This window comes from Phodopus roborovskii, unplaced genomic scaffold (assembly GCF_943737965.1).
Source record: "Phodopus roborovskii unplaced genomic scaffold, PHOROB, whole genome shotgun sequence".
In the NCBI taxonomy this organism is placed as follows: Eukaryota; Metazoa; Chordata; class Mammalia; order Rodentia; family Cricetidae; genus Phodopus; species Phodopus roborovskii.
Genome location: NW_026126517.1, coordinates 48,865,930 through 48,887,746, shown reverse-complemented (window position 1 = coordinate 48,887,746; position 21,817 = coordinate 48,865,930). Strand labels below are relative to the sequence as shown.

The 21,817-nt window shown below is 45.6% G+C and overlaps 1 protein-coding gene across 1 annotated transcript in view; it reads right to left on the bottom strand.

The window, feature by feature from the left end:
- Positions 1-19,608, bottom strand: part of Rab27a (RAB27A, member RAS oncogene family) — a 53,147-nt gene extending 33,539 nt beyond the window's left edge. Inside the window, exon 1 of the mRNA XM_051197941.1 lies at positions 19,139-19,608. The gene's annotated coding sequence lies outside the window, so the exon portion shown is untranslated. The remainder of the gene's footprint in view (positions 1-19,138) is intronic.
- Positions 19,609-21,817: the final 2,209 nt, after the last annotated feature.

Genomic DNA, 21,817 nt, shown 5'->3' with positions numbered 1-21,817 from the left:
GAGGGAGCCAGGTGTTAAAAAAGATTGGGAGGGTGGGCCCAAAACCAATACAGCGGTTGTCTTTATTATAAGGAAGGGAAATCTCATTTGGTGAGATGGCTTGCCACCTCAGACTTGAGGACCTGAGTGGCTATCCCCAGAGCTCATATAAAAAGTGGACATAGGAGAAGAGAGCTGTAATCCCAGCACTGTGGAAGCAGAGATGAGACAACCCTGGCAGGTCAGCCATACTATAGACCTTGTCTCAATGCAGAAAAAGGTAAAAGCCAGGTGGTGGTGGCTGTGCCTTTAATCCCAGCACTCGGGAGCACAGGCAGGTGTGCCTCTTTAAGTCCAAGGCCTTTGAACAGCCAAGGATGCACAGAAAAAAACCTGACTCAAACAAACAAACAAAATATCCCAACAAAACCAAAAGGCGAAAGCCATAGAGGAGGACATCTGAGGTCGACCTCCGGCCTCCACATACATGCACTGAACACGTACACGCAGGAAATTTGGTCCCCAGCATGCGCAGAGGAAAGACAACAGACAGCAGGGAGAGGACGGGAATGGATTCGCCCTTGACACTCTCAGGAGGACCCAGGCCTGATCTTGGGTGACAAGACGTTCACAAGTTGGAGTGCCACCTACACCAAACTGCCACCAAGTGGAAAGAGTAATGTAAAAAAACCATTCCCTCTGCTCAGAGCTTCCTCCTCCAGGCTCTGAGATGGGGGCCTGCTCTTGCAAATCTAACAAAACGAAGCGTTTCGGTGCCTGGAGACTGGCATGGCAGGTCTCTGAAACCACTGTGAGAAAAACACAAGAACAGATGCAAACCATACCTGCGGCAGGGCTAGGGCTCTGTTTTCCCAGACCGTTAGCCGGGGGTTGCCAGGGTACCAACACTGACTCCTTGTGATCACACCTCCTCCTCTACAAGGTCATTTTTCCCCCCTTCTAATGTTACAACAAAGAGAAATGGAAAAGGCTGAATAGCCTACTCAGGAAAGATTTTCCAAAGAATCATTTGAAAAGCAGTCTATCCTACATGATTTTCAGATCAGGCCTCTCCTCAGAAAGCCACAATCCGGCTAATGAGCCTCAGCTGCTCGTCATATGGCTGGGAGAAGCAGTCAAGTGATTCCCCGGGGTCAATCCACCCGGCTCTCACACAGACAGAGCAAGCAGACTATTAACTGAGCAGTACTTCTACTCTTATTTTCCCCCTCCATCAAGAAGGCACATTCGCTTTTGTTTGTTTGTCTGTTTTTTTTTTTTTTTGAGACAGGGCTTCTCTGTGTAGGTTTTGGAGCCTTGTCCTGGAACTGGCTCTGTAGACCAGGCTGGCCTCGAACTCACAGAGACCCGTCTGCCTCTGCCTCCTGAGTGCTGGGATTAAAGGCACGCACCACCACCGCCTGGCCACGGTTGCTTTCTTACTGCACTTTCTTTATAAATGCATTTATAAATGCAATGCTTGATCCAAATAGCATGGAAAAACACACATGCAAGTAACAAGCCAGAGGGATGGAGCTAGATGGAGCTCTACTTGAAGGCCCACTGATAAAACATTCTCCAGGGAGGTCCACACAGACACCCACCACTACCCGAAGTCAGCATGTTCTGCCCCTGGCTGCCTACCTTGCTCCGCTGCTGCTCCGGGCCTGCTCTTCCCCTCCTCCCCTCTTCAGTAACTGCAGGTCCTCAATGGCTCCTCCCTCTCTCCCTCCCATTGGCCACATCTTCCCTACTCTCGCCCCCATTCCATGAAAGAAAGGAAGGAAAGAAGGAAGAAAGGAAGAAAGGGATTAAGGGAAGAAAACTATTCTGGTCTGGACGACTGTGATCAACATTTATTTGGTATTCTGGCTGCAAATGTGGTCACACCTCCAACCCATGCCCCTCACAGTACTCTTGTTCTTTCCATAAGACAAAGGAAGGCTCAAAACTCTCCTCCATAAAACCTGTCAAAGGGGGGCTGTGGAGAAGACTGCAGAGGTTGGGAGCTGCCACATGGCTCCTGGGATTGAATTGAATGAATCTAGGTCCTCTGCAAGAGTAGTATGTGCCCTTACTCATGAAGTCAAAACAAATTATTTTAAATTGTATTCAGTTGTATGTGTCTTTTTGTCTTTATGTGCACCACGTGCGTGCAGGTGCCTGAGGAGGCGTTAGAGGTCCTACAACTGGAATTACCGGTGGTTTTGAGTGTCCCAGTAAAGAGCTCTTACCCACTGAGCCATCTCTCCAGCCCCCCCCCCCCAATAATGACATACACAGTAACAAAATGAAGGACAAAGACAACAAGATCATCAAGATATTTGACAAAAAAAAAACAACAACAACAACAAAAAAACAAAAACAAAAAAAAAAAAAAAAACAAAGACAAAAACACTTAAGGGACTAGAGAGACAGCTCAGTGGTTAAGAGCACTGGCTGCTCTTCCAAAGGACCTGGGTTCAGGTCCCAGCACCCACGTGGCAGCTCACAACTGTCTATAATTCCAGTTCCAAGGGATCTGATACCCTCAGGCAAGAACACCAATGCAGATAAAATAAAAATGAATAGATCATTTAAAAAAGACATTTGACAGAGCTCAGCCTTTTCATGACAAAAGCTCTCAACAGATTAGGTATAGGGTAACTCCCTCCACCACAGCCAGGTGATAAGTCACACCTACATGGTTCTCACTGCTGAGCTGTTGAAAGCCTTCCTCAAGAGCAAGGCCAAGACAGATGCTCACACTCACCACTGCCCTTCAGCAGGGTCCCGAAGGTCACAGCTGGGGCAACCAGGCATAGGAGAGCAACAAGAGCACCCTCGTTAGAAAGGAGGGGCTGAGGATGGAGCTCAAAATAGAGTGCTGGACCTGAGTTAAATAATCTCTTTTTGCTGAAGATTACACACATGCTCATGCACACACACACACACACACACACACACACACACACACACACACATTCCTATGGCATCAACTGAATAGGAAAATGGAAACTGGATATGGTGGTAGACGTTTATGATCACAGTACTCAGGAGCCTGAGATGAAGAGACTGCCACAAGTTCCAGCCTGGCCTGAGCTTCAAAGTAAGAACCTGTCTCAAAAACAAACAGAAAAAAAGAAGATGGCATTACACTACCTAATTTTAAACTATTTCGAAACTACAGTAATCAAAACAGTGTGGTACTGCTATGAAAACACACACAGAGACTAGTGGTACAGAATAGAGAACTTGGAAATAAACACATGTGGTTACTCGATTTTCTTTGTTTTTTTTTGAGACAGGGTTTCTCTATGTAGCCTTGGCTGTCCTGGAGCTCACTCTATAGACCAAGCTGGCCTCAAATTCACAGAGATCCCCTGTCTCTGACTCCCAAGTACTGGGGTTAAACACCCAGGTATTTATTTTCAGTGAGAGAGCCTCCTCAATAGTGTGGAGAATATTGGCTATCCACACATACAAGAGTGAAACTGGACATCCTACACAAGCATCAACTAAACATGCAAATAAACATGCAGCATGGTCCACAACTCAAATAAATCAGATGTTAAAGACTGGTCTTCAAGCATCATCACCAATGATGCCACATTTGCCTATGATCTCCCCAATATAAAACCACATCCACACCTCAGTGTCTACCAACACGCTCAGCAAATCTTCCTTAATTGTGAAGCTATCAGGTTTAGCACTTTGGATTTTTTTTTTTTCCCACAATCTGAATAGCTGTAGGAAGCTCACCAGGGGTTGTTGAAGCCAACTCAACCTTGATGTAGGGCCAAAATGTGCCAATCAAGGCTTCATTAAGTCATAGCAGAGTTTACCAGCTCTGGGACCTTCCTGTCAAGGTTATGGAATGAACTGGACCATAGTCTAATGTGGAAAGTCCATTGACCCAACCACTGGCTGAATCTGGAATAATGTCTTAAAGGAGAGGCCTGAAAAATGTAAAAGTCCTAGAAGAGGCTAGCAAAAGCCCCCCCCCCCAAAAAAAAAGCATTATAGCACAAGTCTATAATTGCAGAAGGCTACATAACTAGTCCCGGGCTAGGTCAGGCTACATGTTGAGAAACCTGTTTCAGTGTAAAAACTAAGCCAAAAATTCTAATATGATTGTGGAAAGGGAAGGGACGGAAGTTGCACATGTGTGGGAGAGGTGTTGGAGAAAATGAACTAATCACTCTCATTCCACAGTCAAGAGACAACACCTAAACATGAAAATAATGTGGAAATATTCGTGTCATTTAGAATGTCAGCAAACTGAGTGACAATAGAGCTAGAAATGGCTGGGGATGAGGAGCCTGCTGGGTTTTTCATTTTTGTTTCGCTTTTTGTTTTAATAATAAGTTTCACTGGGCAGTGGTGGCACACACCTTTAATCCCAGCACTGAGGAGGCAGATGCAGGCTGATCTCTATGAGTTTGAGGTCAGCCTGGACTACAGAGTGAATTCCAGGACAGCCAGGGCTCCACAGGGAAAGCCTGTCTTGAAAACCAAATAATAAAATAATAGTAGTCTAGTAATAATAAGCCTTATAAAATAACATTTGTATATAACCTTAATTTTTAAAATTAATGAAAAACAAAATGTGGTTGTTTTTCTTGAATGATTTAGGACATCACAATAGGCATCCTGGACCGGTCACACTGTCTCCAAGAATTGAGTACCTTCCCTGACATAGGGCATTGAGGACCTGGGCTTTGGGGAAAGACTCACTGTACAAACTCATCACTCCAGCTGTGAAGCTTCAAAAAAAAATTACTCAACCCTTCTGTCTCACTGTTCATCTGTGAAACAGGAAAAAATAATAGGATTGCATTAGAAAGACTGAATTACACAATGCCTATAAAGTACTGAAAGCTGTTTGTGGGGACAGCAAGATGGCTCACTGAGTACCAAGACTTAAGATCTGAATCTGATCCCCTAAAACCACATGAAGAAAGAAGAAAATCAACTTTTCCATACATGCACTCTGGCACAAAAGAGCTAGCACACATACACACTCCCATAAATAAATAAATAAATAAATAAATAAATAGTGTTGTTGTTTTGTTTGTTTAGCTTTTTTTTATTTGCTTGGCATGGGGTATATGATCAGTGATAGCTATTGTCACAGAAGCTAATTTGCCTCTGTAATAGATGGCTCCTGAAGACTGTATTGCTTTTTGTCTTTTATTGGTTTGTATTTCATCTCCCCCCCCACTCATGCTGTCAATCAGCCAGCTGTCCCTCAATGCAGTCACCAATATAGCTTTTAGAGCAAGCTCTGCCACCTTCTAGTGTGCTGTTCCTCAGTGATGAGGCACAGGGACACCAAACAGCCAAGCGTCCTGAGCAGTGTGTGGCACAGAGGGACTCGTGTCCCAGGAGTCTTGACTGCAGCAGGCAGCAGGTTCCTTGTACCAGTCATCTGTGTGACTGAACAGAACCCTATAGGCTTACTTCCTTCCATCACCCGGGAGTCAGGAGGTTGCCGACCTGGTGAGCAACTCTCCCAGTTTGCCAGAGACCATCAGAGTTAAGACACCGAAAGGCCCACAACCACGGAAACCGTGTTGATCTTATCATTGGTAAAACCGGAGGGTGGCTACTGTTTTGAAAGGCTGCTGAAGACTAGATGAGGTGAGGTGATGTTTTCCATAATTCCCCATAAGTATGTATAGTAGCTGTGGCTCCGCCTGTGTTCTTTGCAAGCTGCAGGCAAAATGCTCTAAGCACAAATGGCCTTCCTGGAAGCAAAGCTGTGGCTTCTCTTTTCTTTCTTTCTTTTTGGCTTTGGTGGTTTTGAGACAGGATCTCACTATACAGCTCTGGCTGGCCTATAACTCACTCTGTAGACCAGACTAGCCTCAAATTCACAGAGATCAACCTGCTTCTATCTCCCAAGTACTGGGATTAAAGGCCCGCACCATTACAACCTCCCAACGCTGGTTTCTTATGAAATTTTCTCCATCTCTGGCTTACACAACTGTGTCAGAATTAAGACATACTCAAAATTTTAATAGTTGGGGCCTGGAGAGATGTCTCAGTGGTTAAAAGCACTGTTTTGCCCTTGCAGAGCAGAGGACCTGGGTTAAGTTCCCAGCACACACATGGTGACTCACAACCACCTGTAACTCCAATTCCAGGGGATCCAACATCCTTTTCTGGCCTCTGAAGGCATTGCACACACATGGTACACAGCTACACACTCATTAAAAATAAATCTTTTTAAAAATTTTAATAGTTCAACATTAACGGCTCTACTCTATCTACAAAGGCTAGTGCCAACTCTGTTTTCATACAGATTTCTTTTTTTCCCACTGTGAGAGTTTTGAGGGAGTGTGTGTGTGTGTGTGTGTGTGTGTGTAAGCATGTGTGCACACATGCGCATGTTTGCGCCTGCACATATGCCTGTGTTTTTCTTTTCTCCTTTTTTTGGGGGAGGGTTTACATGACAGGGTTTCTCTGTGTAGCCCTGGCTGTCCCAGAACTCACTCTGTAGACCAGGCCGGCCTCAAACTCATGCAGATCCACCTGGCTCTGCCTCCTGAGTGCTGAAATTAAAGGCATGTGACACCATGCCCCAGCAACACAGCTGGCTGTTTTATGCGGTTCCAGGGTTTGAACTCAGGTCCTTATGTTTGTGCAGTAAGCACTTTAGGGGCTGGGCATGTTCACAGCACTGTCTTGGGGTATATATTATAGTAATGGTTTCTAAACTTTCAGATGCACAGACACTAGCACGGACTCATCAAGGATATCAGGTACCACACCTGAAGCCCATTTTCAATTTGTGTTTTACTTTCCTCCTTTATAGTGGTACCAAGCTATTTAGTGTCCCACTGGACTGCCAAATGACTCACTGTGTCAATCCCATCTGAAAAATAAGGGCTCTTATCCCTGAGCCCACGAAATCCTTTTCCGGCCTCAAAGCTGAAGCAATTCACCATTCCATACATGTTAACTGCAGCTGGGAGGAAGTTGCTCACATCTGATCACCCCACAAACACAAGGAGAAAGTTGCCAGAGGAAAAGTTACAAAATGGGGGTTGGGGGGTAGGGGAACAGAAAAGATCACAAGTTGCTCAAAACCAACACATGGGCTGGAGGCCCCGAAGAGGCAGCTGAGCTAAAGAAGCATCCAAGACTTCTCTTTGCTACAAAAGCCTTCTACTTGTTTTCATATTTCTCTCACTAGCTTTCCAGTCAACACTGGAGAACTGGGACCACAAAACAGAGTATCACAAAACCCCTGAGAAGCTTTGAGCATGGTCTGTTCCAACCAGCCGGGGCAGGAGGCAGCTCCAGGCAGGGTTTCCCAAGTACGGTCTGATGTACATGGGCAGACTCTTCTGGGACTTGGTGAAAACCCCAAGCTCTGAGCCTCACCTGGGCTTCTGGATCCCTTCCAGGGAGACCTAGAGAATCTCCATTTATTGCTGGCTTGCCAGGGACTTACTTGTGCTACATAAGGTTTGAGAGCCACCGTACTAGGAAAACAATGGATAGTCAAATGTAGAGCCATGACTAGGTAAGAAGTCTGTAGGTAAAGGTCATGTTCAACCTCCATCATTACTGCATCCCAGATCTGTAAAACACATCATAGTATCTACCTAGCATGATAGCTATGGGAACAAAATAGCAAATAAGCACTCCCAGCCCAGGGCCTCACTCAGAGCAGATGTGGGGCAGGAATTAGTCTGTTCTTCACCTTGTATAGTATTCTAAGAAAACAACAGCTCAGCTTTTCAATAAGTGTTCCTAAGCAAACCAGATGGCTTGCTTAATAAGCTGGGGCGTCCATGTAGTGAGTCACCAACTGCAAAAGTCAAGGTCAGCCTTACTCAGGGGAGATTGGGCTATGAACACAGACAGTGGATCTTCAGCTTTGTGGGCACTGGGATTACTGGAGTAGTCTTAAAACCCTAGCTCTGGGCTTACCAGCTTCAGATCCAGTGGGTCTGGGTAGGGCTGTGAATTTGCCTTTCTAGCACATTCTCAGGTGGTGTTCATACTGCTGGGGTCAGAAGAACACTTGGCTTTTCACTGTTATGGGGGAATTTGTTCTACAGCCTCATGTCTACTACCTAATTCACAGGACACTGAACCAGAAAGGAAAGCTGTGCCTATGGCTTCCTGTTTGACACCAGCCTGGTAGGTTGTGAGTAAACAGAATAAAAAGTAATGAGTCAACAACTTTGAGCTGTGTGTGCTGCCTCTGCCCTGAAAATCTCCGTTACTGGTTTCTGAATGATGCAGAGTTGGGGCTCCATGTCCCTGGCTCACATTCTCTGAGCCTTGGTTTAGTACCTCAGAGTACAGGAGCACATCATCGGGTCTCAGACCAGGCTAGGCAGTATTTGAAAGAAAACCTGATTCCTTAGGTCTGGAGAGACAATTCAGTGATTAAGAATACTTGCTGTTTTGCAGAGGACCTAGGTTTCATTTCCAGCACCCAAGCCTGATGGTGTGCTTAATAAACTATGGCTTTTTAACAAGTCACTAAATGCAATAGCCAAGATCAGCAGTGTGAGGGGACCCCGGTAACTCTTCTAGTCTGGGAATCCAATGCCCTCTTCCTGCCTCCTGGCTTGGCCACTGTATATATGACACATACATATATACAAGCAGGCCAAACACTAATACACATTAGATAAATAAATAAAAAACACTGATTACCCAGGCCTAACCTCAAGCCTAACAGATTACAATCTCCAAAGGAAACAAAATATGCTGTCTCTTAAGGAGTATTTAAAGAAACAAAATGACACTCCTCTTGTGACTTGACAAGCTACCTTCCTGGTTCCTTGCCGCCGCCGCATTGCAGCTCTGGGTGGTTTTGATTCTCTGTCCTTACATAGAGTCAGTGCTCACAGCAGCCTTCTCTTTCTGTGTTTGCTTCCTGGAGAGGAGGTGGTGGTGGTGGTTGCCATTGCTTAGGAAAAATACCTGCACTAGGATTTGTTTTTGAAAGGGAATGGAGGATGGGGGGTGAGGAGGTGGGGCTGAGGCTGGATCGATGGCTCAGTGGTTAAGAGCACTGGTTATTCTTACAGAGGACCTGAATTCAATTCCCTGCACCCACATGGTGGCTCACAACCATATGTAACTCCAGTTTCAGGGAATCCAATGCCTGCTCTGATTTCCTGTAGGCACAGGCTAAACATTCATGCAGGTAAAAAGTAATATGAATCGGAAAAGGAAACTAGTCTGTTTAATAGTTCTATTTTCTGCTGGGCAGTGGTGGCTCGAGCCTTTAATCCCAGCATTTGGAAGGCAGAGAGAGGCAGACAGATCTCTGTGAGTTCAAAGCTAGCCTGTTCTACAGAGTGAGTTCCAGGACAGCCAGTGCTACACAGTGAAATCCTGTCTGGAAAAACACACACAAGAAACAAAACAACAGTTCCATGTTATATGTACTAATAAACTGATATTCTGGATTTAATTTTTAAAACAACGTTCAGGTGCCATAGAGATGTCTCAGTGGTTAAGAGCACTTATTGCTCTTACAGAGGTCCTAGGTTTGATTCTCAGCACCCACATGTGACTCACAACCACCTTTCACACCAGATCCAGGAGATCTAACACACTCTCCCAGCCTCTGAGGGCACCAGTTACACCTGTGGTAATCAGACATACATGCAGATACTCACACATAAGCATCAAATAAACTACAGCGTAGAAGAGGAAGCAGGCTTCTCTAGCTACCTGTTTACTTATTCACCTGTTCATTATTAAGTTAGCACTCACCATCTTGTAGTTATTTTCTAGGTAGTCAGCCACAGCAGCTCAGAGTGAAAGAGAGAGAGAGAGAGAGAGAGAGAGAGAGAGAGAGAGAGAGAGAGGGAGGGAGGGAGAGAGAGCTGTGCTCACAGAGAGCATGCCGTAGCAGGAAGAGCAGGCCAAAAGCAAGATAAACATACAGATAAAATGATCTCAAATAGTAACTAATGATGTGGAGATAGAAACACACAGACAGCATGAAACGGGCAGAGACAACTCGTAACAGTCCTCTATGGGCTGACAGAAAACTCTCCATGAAGGACCAATAGAGCCATCATGATAGACACTGGAATTCTCCCTGGCAGCTTTAATGTAAATCAAGACCATGATATACTTATCATTTCACACAGCTTCAAGGAAGATGCCTTAGGGATTAGTACAATTCCTTCTGAAGTTCACTCTCAGGATTGGCAAGCCAGCCTCATTGGTAAAGTGCTTGCCTAGCTTGCATGGAGCCCTGAGTTCAGTTTGCAGCATACACAGAAGTAAAGGCAGGAGATCCAAAGCCATATCGGGATTTCAAGGACAGTCAGGTAGTCCTTCTCTAGATACATAAGTAAGTAATGAATGCCACTTCCTCTGAGCACTCAAACAGCATAGTTTTGGACTGTCTACTTCACTGCTGGTGATGGTGAAGAAATACCAGCCTAGAGATGACAATAAGTTCCTCCTGGAACCCTCCTGGCTGTCAATCAGCCTAGGGGCCTAGCTCCAGATGTAGGGAGACAGAGGGGAAACCACATGACTTTCCAAGGCCTCTTCCAACCAGATCTAAAGTTACACAATTCTGTCAGTGTAACCAACAAGGTTTCTTTATCTGGGCTGCACAATGAGCTGCAGAGTTAGGAGAAGGCTTTCTATTCCTGACTCTCAAATGCAGAAAAGCTTCCAGGAGCAGAAGCAAGGTAGACACTGCCCAACCTTGCCATTTTCTTGGCACTTGTGGCACAAAAACTATAGCAGTCTGCTGGGATTCAAGAAGCACAGGCCCGGATGTGCTGAGGGCTTGAGGTGCCTTGCATGCACAGGTTCTTGTCACCATGCCCTGTGGGGGTCACACAAATAAGCATTTCAGTCCAGCCTCTAGCCACTCTTCTCATGAAGTCAACCTGGTTCTCCACAAGGATGCCATTAGTCCCTGAGGGCAGAGTTCTCAGACCCCACTACTCAGCAGCAACCCTTGTAGGAATTAGAAGTATGTATGGGCATTGTCTTAGTCAATGTTCTATTGCTGTGAAGAGACACTGTCACCATAACAACTCTTATAAAGGAAAACATTTAACTGGGGCTGCCTCTTACAGTTTCAGAGATTTAGTCTATTATTATCATGGTGGGGAGCAGGGCGACACACACGGTACATGGTAGCCGAGAGTTATGACGTATTGATCCACAGGCAGAGAGGATGAAAGAGAGAGAGAGACAGGAAGCCTGGGCTGCCATGGGCTTTTGAAACCTCAAAGCCCACCTCCAGTGACACTTCCTACAACAAGGCCACACCTACTCCAACAAGGCCCCCTAATCCTCCTAATCCTTCTCAAAAAGTGCCTCTCCCTGATGACTAAGAATTCAAACATATGAGCCAATGGGGCCATTCTTATTCAAACCACCACAAGCATAGACATGAGCCTTAACCCCACTCTTAACATATGGGACTTGGGGTAAGGGAAAGGTTTGCAAAATTAGGTACAGTTAACTTTCCACAGTGGAGATGTCTCACTCAGCAAACTGCAAGCCAAAGCAGCTCAGTGATTTTGAGGCAGAGTTTCTCAGCTTCACCATTGTTTACATTTTGGTCAAGCTAATCCACTGTTTCCCTGTGCACTGGTTGTTTAGCAGCATCTCTGGCCAGTACCCATAAAACACCAGTAGTAACTGTCCATTTTTGTGACACCACAAAATGTCTCTATAATCCTAGCACTTCAGAGGCAGAGGCAAGAGGCGCACGAGTTCAGGGACACCCTGGGCTACAGAGTGAGCGTGAGACAGTGGCTAAAGTCCCCTGGCAGGGATGGGGATGATGACCCCTGTTGAAAGCTGCTAGTATGATGACCAATAACTGGTTATCAGCGACATGAGAACTGAAAGGATGCCAGTGATCCCTGGCAGCGCTGGGTCTTTCAAGCATGTGCCCTGGGACCCAGAGATGAGTTGGTTCACCAAAAGACACCACAGTCTATGCTCTTATACAGAGCAAAGAGGATTAATGAAGGGTTAGCTTGGTCTCTAATAAGATAAGCTAAACTCATAACAACCATCAGGTTGCTTGGCCGCACTGGGTCCTCTCAGGCTCTTGTCAGGGGCTGCCAAACAGCTGCACTCATTCTGGCCATCATTACTGTACAAATAAGTTGTGGAAGGAAGTCAGGCAATGGTAGTGCACACCTTTAATCCCCGCATTTGGGAGGCAGAGGTAGAGAGATCTCTGAGTTCGAGGCCAGCCTGGTTTACAGAGTGAATTTCAGGACAGCCAGTGCTACAGAGGGAAACCTTGTTTCCAAACCAACCAACCAACAAACAAACAAATGAGATGTGAATGAAAATTAACACACACAGCTAGAAATAAAGAAACCCTGCCCACAACTATGGGTTAATATTCTTCAATTATTTTTCCATATGTCTTCCACTGTGGTATTTTTAATGTTTTACATAGGACACTGCAAGTAGTTCATTTGGTTAAATGCTCACCTGACACACAGCCCCCACTACCACACAAACCCAGGTCTGTAACCCTAGCACTTGGGAGTGGGAGGCAGGAGGATCCGAAGTTGCAGGTCATCCTCAGCTACTCAGTAAGTTCATGGCAGCTTGAACTACAGGAGACTATCTCAAACAAACACACAAATTTTAGGCAACCCAAATGAGCAGAAAGAGGCTCATGAGTGCCAGGCAAGCCCATACTGAGCAGCCCCTCAGCCACAAGCAAGGTTTGTATCTATGGGCCTGTACAGACTGGAGCTGTATATCTCACTTCCCCGTGCTAGGCTACTGCGAGAATTAAAGCACGCTACCATGTTTAACCAGGCAATTGATACCTCGTCTTTGCCTCTAGTGATACAAATACATAGTAGATTAGTGCACAGCAACACCCAGAAGATCTACCATCCGCCTGTGAGGTGGGACAGACGGCAGCAAACACGATAGAACAGACTTTTCTGTCTCTTGGCAACCAATTTTATTATGCTTTGACCTGGCAGCTGGTAAGGCTTAATATGAATTAACCATCCAGGTTGTGAAAAAAGATCAGGGGCCCTGAAATGTGGTTTTCCAAGTGGCAGACAAAACACGTCCATTTTCAGGGTTGCCTTTCTTTTTTCTTTATAAAATTTTAGATTTTTTTTCTTTATCTGCATGGGGTTCTTCTTGTATGTGTGTGTCTGTATGTCTGTGCCTGTGGAAGTGAGAAGGGTACTGGATTCCCTGGAACTGGAGCTACAGATTTTCTTTGAAATATTTACAATTTACTTTATGTGTATGAGTGCACTGGATTTATACCACATGCACACCTGGTACCTGAGGAGGTCAGAAGAGGGTGTTGGATCTGCTGTGGATGGAATTATGGATGGCTGTGAGCCATAATGTGGGTGCTGGGACCCAAACCCAGGTCCTCTGGAAGAGCAGCAAGTGTCACCCTGAGAGGGATACTGTGTCACCACTGGTCCTGGATCTAGCTCTTACCCTTGAGTCTATGTAACATGGGTGGACTTAGCTTCTCCAGATGGGGATCTCCTTAAATACCAAAGACTAGAGGAGACACATAGCCAGCAAGCCATAACTCAGCCATTCTTTGGATTTTAATATGCATTTCCTGTGTACAAGCAGGAACTGTTCACATTTGTATTTCAGAATGAGATGTGATGGTGTACACTGCAATCAAGTGTCTGAGTCAGGGAAATTAAGAGTTAGCTTGCTACATTGCAAGACCCTGACTCAAAGGAAAAAAACATTAAAGAAAGAAAAAGTTAATCATTTTTATTTGGTAAAACTGGAACCTCATCCTCAAATTAGAATTTCATACGGGCATGGAAACACACACTCATAATCCTAGCAGAAGGCAGACAATCAGAAGTTCAAGGGCATCCTCAGCTAAACTGTGAGTTCCAGGCTAACCTGGTATATACAAGATTCAACAGTAGGGAAGGAGAAAGAGGAAGGGATAGAGAAAAGAAAGGGAGGGAGGGGAAGAAAGGAGGAAGGAGATCCCCATCTCTTTCAGTATTGTTGAACCCCAATCATACAAGAAAAATGATGGGCATGCCCCTGAGTCCCTACTCTGGAAGGTCCCAGCAAGCTAGATGCTCACCATTCCTGTCCCTCACCCCCGTACATCAAGCTCACTTAAACCTTTTATCTTGGCTTCCAGTGTCTGCTCTCAGGATAATCAGTTTAAGGGAAGCCAGATCATCAACTCAAATTTCCTGATTACCAGGTGGAGGAACATAGTCCAAGCAAATCTCGTGAGGCAGGGAGAAGGAATTCATGAAGGGAGGAGCTGCTTCCTCAAGAACCAATCAGACCTTAACACTGGCAAGAGGGCTTTCTTCTCAGGGGCTCAGACTTTAACCTGCAAGTCCTGTTCTGTCTTTCAAGTCTAATGTATTCAGGAAATGAATTGTGTGTGTGTGCATAAATACCCCCATACTGTGTTAAAGTAATTCCTAACATAAGATACATAAAATTAGTTACCATATTTTATAGGCTGAATTAATTCAATTCTCACTGGGAAGTCTCACAATTCCTCACTGAGTGGGAAGCCCCATTCAGTGGGAGGCAGTGGGCAGCAGTAGGATACGGTTGTCTATAACAAGATGCTTGCTAAGAAAAGTGAGAGATGGCTCAGTGGTTAAGATGACTGACTGCTCTTCCAGAGGACATGGATTCAATTCCCAGCACCCATATGGCAGTTATCAACTGTCTGCTAACTCCAAGATCTGATTTCCTCATACAGGCATACATATAGGCAAAACAATGCACATAAAATTAAAACAATATATAGAAAAAGAAAAATATAGACTAGATCAGTGGTTCTCAATCTGTGGGGTGGGACCCTTTGATGTGTGTGTGGGGGGGCGTCAAACAACCCTTTCACAGGAATCATCTAAGAGCAGCAGAAAACACAGATGTTTGCATTACTATTTGTAACAGTAGCAAGATTATAGTTATGGAGTAGAAATGAGAATAATGTTAAGGTTGGGGATTACCATAATATGAAGAACTGTATTTAAGGGTTGCAACATTAGGAAGGCTCAGTGAGAACCACTTGTAGACAGTCCTGGAGTTTTACCTAGTAACTCAAGTGCACAGTCAGACACAGCCTTGCTCTTGGTTTTGCCTCTGACTCCTTATAAAATAAGGCTCAGAGTGAGCCAGAGTGGTGCCCTGTCTCCAGGCTGTTAGGATCCAGTCATGGATGGCCTGAGAGCGTGGCTCAGGGAACGGAGAGCACTTGCCTAGCATGTGCTGGGCCCTGGGTTCAAGCCCCAGGAATGGAAGAGTCATGGAAATGGGCCAACACACAGAAAAATGGTTGACAACTGCAAGTAGTTACATAATTAAATGCCACCAGGTGGCATTTGTTAAAATCCAAGAAGGATCCATTCGTTACAGTGCAAAATATTAATGAAGAAATTAATTTCCATTTCCTTAAATTTCCAAGAACTCCACTCTTGCCCTAGACTAACATAAAAGGTCAGAAGACAGGAAAGCAACTACTAAACCGTTCTGCCCAGTTTCCCCAGTGCCAGCGCAGAGGGATGCCTGCTACCACCATCACAAGAGAGTGTGGAGTGGTGGAAACAATGGTGAGAAATATACAGGCCTACTACTCAGCCTTCCATCCTTTGTGAGATCTGCAGGTTGGCCTGGAACTCCCTAGGTAGCCAAGGATAACCTTGAACTTCTGGTCCTCCTGCCTCCACAGCCTAAATTCAAGACTTGTATAGGGCTGGGGATGGAACTCAGGTTTTGTCCTTGCTCAGCCAGCACTCTGCCACCCTCCAGGGTTAGCACATATGGTTTGAGAGCTTAATAATAAGGATTTTTTTTGAGACAGGATTTCTCTGTGTAGCCTGACTGTCCTGAAACTCACTCTGTTGAATAGACTGACCTTGAACTCACAGAGATCTACCTGCCTCTGCCTCCAGAGTGCTGGGATTAAAGGCATGTGCCACTACCTCACTCAACGAGAAATTTTTCATTTTGGGATAAAAGGAGAATTCTGAGCAGACTAAATGTATATGTACATTCATATGTGTGTGTATACCAGTGACCTCTGTGTTGAGGGAAGATTATAGAGAGGTGATAACAAGGTTAGAAATGCTTTAAGAGGCTTTGGCAGCAATACAGCTAGAGAGCATAGTAGGAATGGGCAGAAAACAGTAGAGAAATGGTTACTGTATCAGATGTGATCATGGGCACATCTGTAATCCCAGAGCTCAGGAGGCTGAGGCCTGGGCTATACACTGGGTTCCACACTATCCTGGGATACATAGTGGAGCCTTGTTTCAATTACACACACACCCCAAAAAAAGTTGTAGGCAGTACAGCTCTGTGATCACCTCCAAGCTGTATAAACTGAGCTAAATTCCTAGGACTCACATGGTGGAAGGAGATAGCCAACTCCTACAAGTTGTTCTCCATACGCATCATATCATGCACAAATGCTAAACAAATGTAATATTTTTAAAGATTTTATTTCATGTGTATGTGTTTCGCTTGCATGTATGTACATGCAGCACATGAGTGCAGGGCTTGCGGAGGTCAGAAGTTGGCATCAGGTCCCTTGGAATTGGAATTACTGACAGTTAGTGGGTTGCATGTGGGTACTGGGAACCAAATCCAGTTCCTCTGCAAAAGCAGCAAGCCTCTTAGCCACTAACCTATCTGATTCAGTAACAATTATAAAGTTTATCTATTTATTTTTAATTACTTGTATGCATGTGTGTATGTGTGTGTATGGGGGGGTGTATTTAGGTTTTGTGCATGAGAGGGCATTTGAGTCTCTGAAACTGGGGTTAGAAGCAGTTGTGAGCTGCCTGATGTGGCACTGGGAATCAAACTTGGGTCTTTGGGAAGAGCAGTATGTGCTCTAAACTGCGGAGCCATTTCTCTATCCACTTCAAAAGTTTGTAATAACAACAACAAAAATAGTTATACTAAGGTAAACTCAATAACATTTGCTCAGGTTGGGCAAGGGGCATGAAAGGATGAAGAGAGTTGAGGGCAATCCCAGGGTTTAGTGTGAGCTTCTACAGGAGTGAAGTATCTATCCACCAAGATAGGGAAGGCAAAAGGAAGTTAAAAGTCTGCTTCCCAAAGATTGCTGCCCACTTCAAATTACCTACATTTGTTCTAAAGCCAAGGCAATAAAACTGAGAAGCTGACCTTAAATTCCACACAGAGATACATGGGATTCTGCACAGCCAAAGGCAACTACCAAAAAGAAGGGCAAAGCTGGAGTCCGCTCATGCCCTAACTTCAAAACTCCGAGACAGGGTGCCACCACTGTAACAATGGGCACATGGTATGTAGAAGACTACAAATCCAAACACAAACTCCACCTTTATGTTTGATCTATTTTCAACGGAGGTACCAGTCTCATTCAAAGGGTCAAAACAGTCTTGTCAACAAACACTGTTGGCAAAAGTGAATATCCAATATCCACATTTGAGGAGATAAAGTTGGATGTCCCATTACAAAACTTTCCCGCCAGCCTGGTCCCAAAGCCATGCCAGCCCCTACCCCACACCACACACAAAATTAACTTAAATTTAATCAATCAAAGAATGAAATGGAGCAGTAAAACTATAAGAATTCTGGGTGTACAAAAAAAAGTCATAAGCACAAGTCTTCATGATCTCAGACAAACAACTTGCTGGGCATGGCCGGAGCAGGACTGTCACCAGTTCAAGGCCAGCCTGGGTGTAGCAGTGAGGCCTTGCCTCATAAAAGCAAAACCAAAACAATGGCTGGGGAGACAGCTCAGTGGGCAGAGTCCCCAGAATCCACACTGGGCATGAAGGTGCGGGTGTGTGACTCTAAGACTTGGGGAGGGAGAGGAGAGTCCCTGAGACTCTCTAGCCAATCAATCCAGACAAGGAGCTCCAGGTTCCATGAGAAACCTGGTTCAACAAAAGTAAGGTGGTCAGACCTTTGATCCTAGGACTCTGGAGGCAGAAGCATGCAGCTCTCTATGAGTTCAAGATCAGCCTGGTCTACACAGTAAGACCCCATCTCAAAAACAAAAATCAAATTTAATTAATATATTTAATCTAATATTCAATTATCATTATCATAGTATAAATATATTTACTATATGTCAATTTGATACATTTTATATTTAACACAAATATATAATATAAATATTATATTTAATTACATATATAGTGGCTAGTAATGGAGGAAGACACTCAACATGGACTTCTGTCATCCACATGCACATGTATGGGCCTCCATCCACACACATTCACAACCCCCCACAAATATGTCAGAAATAAACAAATATGACAGATTATGGAAAGTGAGGGAAGATAGGGAGGCCAAGAGAAAATACAGAAAGCAATTCCACTCAGGTGTGTTTAGCATTGCTGTATGCTCCCCCCCCCCCCCTTTCCTTTCCTCCTTCCTCCCTCCCTTCCTTTTGCTGATGTTATTTATTTTTTTGGAGACAGGTCTCATGTAACCCAGGCTGGCTTCAAGTTCTCTATGTAGCAGAGTCTGACCTTGAACCCTGAATCTTTTTCTCTGTCCACCTCCCAGATGCAGGATTACCTTTCCCGTGCTCTTTTCGCTCTCCAGAAAGCTGTAAAGAAATGATTTTAAATGCCTCCTGCCTCACTCAGGTAGCTGGGTTGAACAGCTAACTCAGAACAGCTGTTAGCTCTTGGGGCTTATAAAGGAAGCCTGTGGAGGACACTCCAGGGAACCGCAGGGTGCAAAGGCCAGGAGGCTGCTGAAGTGTCTTTTAAGATCTTCTACACTTCAGACCTGGATTTCAAAATCGGTACCCAGCTACTGGAGACCCGGCCTTGGCAAAGTGACCAAAATGTGTCATCGTATTAATTCTACCTCCCGGTAGGGTGACTCTAAAACCTGGCTGAACGGCTGGGTTCTCTGAATGACAGGAAAAGGGAGAGCCCTTAGTCGCCTGCAAGCAGCGGGGCTCTCAAGACTTTAAAGTGAAAACCGAAATGAGGGAACAGGAGGGAGGTGGAGTGGACTTTACTCTCACCTCCTTATGGGGACTCTGGCACCTACATTTCACTTGGGGTAACCTTGGACCCTAACCCCTGTAGCTTAACGGGACCAGCATCCCGTCCAAAGATTTGCTGTCCCCTGGTCGCCCCAGGGACAGCTCGATCGCCCTCAACCTTCAGTGCCCAAGACGCACTGCGCTCACCTGGTTTGGTGCTCTGTCTCTGTGCTGTCCCCGAGTGTTGCGCCCCTGCAGTGCTAGGTCCGGTATTGCGTCCTGGTGATGGTCAGTCTCTTCGGACTGCCTTCCAAACGGAGCTTGGGACCCCAAGCGACTGGCCTTTTTAGGGTGGTTGGCGGTTTTTTTTTTTCCGTCCGGCCCCACATCACTTCCCGTGTAGGAAAGCGCGGCGGGGGCGGGCCCTGCGCGGCCTCCACCTCCTCCTTCTGTCACCTGCCCACAGGCCCCCAGCCACAGAAACAACCGCTCCCTCGCCTGGCCTGAAACAGGTCCTCTTGCCCTGTTGAGGAAGGTGCGGGAACCACAGGGAGTGGTTTTCGTTTTGAGACCCAAAGTGCCATTCACAAAAAGGTCAAACTGCTGGAGGATCTAGGGCAGAGGAGGCGTGCCCTGGTGACTCCGGAGATCTGTCCTAAAAGCCTTTTTCTGGCTGTGTATCCTCGCTGGTGACAACCTGGGTATTGCCTGCCAGGGTTCCTGGACGTGACAGCAAGAAAAATAAAGTAAGAATAAAGGAAGGAAAAAATTAACACCATTCTGGGAGGCAATGGCCAGCGGGGTCTAAACGAACAAGGTATAATTCTGATTATAGTCAGCCTGGATTCCTAAAACACTGTTAGGACAGTTAATACACAGTATGAGGGAAATTATGGGGTGCCATAACCTACTAAGACCGGCAGGATCAGGAGCATCCTGTGAACCTTTGCTGCCTCCCAGCGGCCTCTTCGAGATACCCAGGGTTTCCTTTGAGCAGTTTGGATTTTGATGGGGGGGGGGGGGTGAGATTATTAGCCAAACCCATTCAAAGGTGGCTCAGAGTTCTCTACACTGGCCTTTGGGTCTGCCCCTTGTGCTTTCAGAATCCCATATCCAAGACAAGCAAATGCTGGCAAGCCTGAGTTCAGCTTCTGCCCATGTAGCTGTCCATCCTGGTGGCCTCCCACCACAAACTCCAGCTGTCCCACCCACTGCCCGCCCGTCACCCCTCCAATGTGTAACAAGTACGGTTTTTCCACCCGCCGCCGGGTCTGGTCCCACCACCGCGCCAGCCCCAAATAATACATAGAAACTCTGTATTTGATATAATGTTGTTGGCCCATTATTTACAATGTGCTGGGACTGAATCACAGTGCGGTCAATGTCCAAGGAGCCTTCTGCGGGTAGACCTCCTGGAACCATCCATGCTTCTGTAAGTAACCCCAATAAACTCACTGGCTTCACCAAGCCGGACCTGAACAGATTCTATATTTTCCTCTCATCTGGGGTGAACAGAAATACCTCCAGACCTCTATAGTTAGCTAGTGGCAAGCTCCAATCTCTGACCTTCAGACAGGCTTTATTTGTACAAGCAAGATATCACCACACCCCAGAAAAAGCCAGGTTATCATCTTCCTTCAGAAACTAGCTCTTAAGGAGCTACCATCTTTCAATACCATCACACATCAATATGTGTGGGCCAAACTTCCCACACATAAACCTTTGGGGGGGGGAGAATATGTGAACTATATTAGGAAACAACACAGTGACTGCTGATGGTTGGTATGATCCAGGTGGAGCACCCACCTTCAGTGTTCTCCACTTCAGCAGCCAAGTCTCGGGGTGTAGACAGACTGTATATTCATCACCTGAGGATGCTTTCAATGAGTAAGGCACTTTTAGGCACATAGGATGCAACAATGAAATAGGTTAAATTGCTCCTGGCCCCCAGAACTTACTTGTAAGACAGATGCTTAAGTAGGAAACTCCAGTAACATCCAGTAAGGGTTTCAACAAGGAAAGTAAAGGATGTCATTGGGAGATAGACAGAGTGCAAGATGTTTGCATCCCAGCCACTGAGGAGGGAACCTGAGAGGAGGGGCCCAAACAGGACTATCACTTGATTGAAGGGTCTGAAGCCATTGTGGGCAGCACAAAAATAATTAAGCATTTGAACACATAAAAATATCACCATATTAGCTGGGTGGTAGTGGTACACTCCTTTAATCCCAGCACTCGGAAGGCAGAAGCAGGTGAACCTCTGTGAGTTCAAGGCCAGCCTGGTCTACAGAGTGAGTTCCAGTCAGGCTCCAAAATAATACAAAGAAACCCTGTCTCCAACAAACAACCAACCAACCCACAAAATCAAGGAACATGATGTGAATATGAAAAAGGGGTGAAGGAAAGGGATTCCAAAAGGAAAGATGGGCCTGGAAGCAAAATAGCAGAACCCAGGCTGGCCTCAGCTTCCTATGTAGCTGAGGATGACCTTGAACTTGTGGCTCTCCTGTTTCCACCTGAGTGCTGGGACTACGAAACTGCATCACCACACCTAGTGTGAGGTGCAGGGCATGAAACCCAGGGCTGGGCAAACACTCTATCAACCCAGGCCTTACAAATGAAGGCCAAAAGTGGTTTCATTTGGCTTAATGCCCAGAGCTTCTGTCAAGTAGAACCTTGATACCTGGATTAGACATTTCAAACTAGCCATGGTGGTACACAAACCCACCTGAGCTACATGGTGAGTTTAAGGCCATCCTGGATTATATCACAAAGGGGGGGGGGGGAAGCAACCCTAACAGCACAGGCTTATAGCTCCAGCTACTCTAGAAATTAAGGAAGGATAATCACAAATTGAAGCCATTTGGATTTGTGGGATACTGGGTG